This window comes from Pteropus alecto, unplaced genomic scaffold (assembly GCF_000325575.1).
Source record: "Pteropus alecto unplaced genomic scaffold, ASM32557v1 scaffold113, whole genome shotgun sequence".
Classification (NCBI taxonomy): Eukaryota; Metazoa; Chordata; class Mammalia; order Chiroptera; family Pteropodidae; genus Pteropus; species Pteropus alecto.
Window position 1 is genome coordinate 6,549,790 of NW_006433949.1, and position 2,150 is coordinate 6,551,939.

Genomic DNA, 2,150 nt, shown 5'->3' on the forward strand with positions numbered 1-2,150 from the left:
GCCCCCCCGCCCGGGTCCGTGGCCCGCCGGGACCGTGCTGTGAGTTTACCTGGGCTCGAGTGCCTCATACACCATGGAACTTTGTTCTCGAGAGATGTTTCCTTTGGATCCACGTCCGTGGAGCACTGCGTGTTTTTGAGGTTGACGGAAGCGAGAGTCATGTGCGGGGCTCGACCTAACTTCTGAGGCCTGGGAATTCTCTGGCCGAGGGGCTGCGCCTTGGGCATGCCTTCCTTTCTAGCCCAGCGGCTGGGGTCAGGCTAGAGTGCTGGGGGTCGAGAGAGCAGCTCGCGGAGGCACCTGGTTTCCCTTGATTCTGCCTAGCAGTGGCTTGGTGCCTACTCTGGTGTCTCAGCCCTGGAAATCCCTCGGTTGGAAAGCGGTAGCCGTGTCGCTTATTGTCACTCAGTGAGGTGTTGCACTTGAGAAGTACTCAGCTCAGACACCGGCCCTGAGGAGGTACTAGAAGTCTGCCTAGCATCGCGCGCGGGAAGCAAGCTTCTTGGGGCAGAGACTGACGCGCTGCCCCGAGGCCGTGTCGCCGCCGTCGGTTGGAGCCTGGACAGTGCCACGTACTTAGGAGTACTCCTTGTATGTGATCATTAAATTCCTTTGGAACTTTCCTTGGAGCCTGTGTTTTTATAAGAAAGCATGTGGTGGGGGATCAGAATCATGTCACCTAGAAGATCCCAGACAATTTTTATCTCTGTATCTGGTCCACTACTCTTCCTTTGAACTACAGCAAGAAAATCAAATCCCCAGATGCAGGGCTGATTTATCATCTTTCAGGCACAGGAGGCCAGGTGCTGGGGGCCCACAATGCTTTTAGTGTCCTGTGAAAATGTTTGATAAAAAAAAAATAACACTTTTAGCTCAAAGAAAATATTGTAATGTACACAGACAAACATTCATCTCTGTAACAACATAGTTGAAAGGTATGATTCTTCACATTTCTTTTAATGCACGTAGGGGCCCATGAAGGTAGAAGTGCCCAGGGCCATCTTCTTTGAGCACTGTCAGTGAGTAAAGGCAGGCTGAGAAGCACAGCGCGGTGTGTGGCTCTCCACCATGCCCTAGCCAGGCTCCCACCCTAGACACGCTAAGCCTCTATTCCCCAGTATCTACTGGTGGCTAAGGCCCTGGATCCACATACAACCTGGAGTCTCTCCAGTGATGCTCTTCTGGGCGCCCCAAGTAGAACTGATTGCTCACTGCTTTTGATAGTCTCTCGGCAGTAGGGTTACTAATCAGTTTCTGACAGTAGGAGAGCATTGGTAGGAATAGAAGCCAGGAAAAGGGCCACCTGTCGAGCATAGGCTCTTGGGAACCAGAGTCAGTGCATATGTGGGTTGTTATGTTAAGTCTTTCAGAAAACATGTCTATACCTGTAGAAAGGTGAGACATAATTTGTTTTGGCTCCTGGGTCTCAGTTTTGCATGTTAGGTCACTGGACCCTGAAAGGTGAAGCCATGCGTCATCATGCCTGTCTTTCTTGGAGTGCCTCTGGTTCCAAGTCCAGTATCTCCTGCCTAGACGATGGAAGTGACCAATGCCCTCAACTCCTTTTCCTTTGCTGTCTGTCTACATATCCTGGCAACTGGCCTGCAGCAATTCAGCAAGCATCTTCAAGTGCTTGCTGTCTGCCCATAACTAGGAATTCTCAAGTGGAAAGGATAAACCCTTCTCTCTGGGAGTGCCCATTAGGTGTGGAAACAGACAAGGTGTAAATCAGTTAGTTCACTGACTGTGGGGGTCCAAGCAGGTGGCAGACATGGCCAACCGTTTGTACCTGTGAAGCACGGGAGGGCTTCACAAAAGATGTCACACTTAGGTCTAAGTTGGGGCAAGGAGATGGCTCTGGCGGAGGGAGCATTTCATTCCATGACTCTCCAGAGCAGAACTTTATAGTGGCTTTAGTGGTTTCTTGACTTGCCCTGCAAAACCTGGGGGGGGCTTCAGCTGGCTCCCTAAGTTTGGGAATTGAGGGCACTTCTCACTCTGGATCAGACGATCTCCTCGTGTGCTTGTGTGTGCTTTGTGTCCTTCTAGGCAGGGGTTTGTTGGCACTTTCGAGGGAGAGCTTCTTTGGTCTTAGCCTGCATTCTTAGACCCATACTTGGACAGGGACCAAGCCCCTTTCTGCTCCTCTG

At 51.3% G+C, this 2,150-nt stretch overlaps 1 protein-coding gene across 1 annotated transcript in view; it reads right to left on the minus strand.

Moving 5' to 3' along the window:
• Nucleotides 1-812, minus strand: part of TSSK1B (testis specific serine kinase 1B) — a 5,808-nt gene extending 4,996 nt beyond the window's left edge. Inside the window, exon 1 of the mRNA XM_015586768.2 lies at nucleotides 50-812. The gene's annotated coding sequence lies outside the window, so the exon portion shown is untranslated. The remainder of the gene's footprint in view (nucleotides 1-49) is intronic.
• Nucleotides 813-2,150: the final 1,338 nt, after the last annotated feature.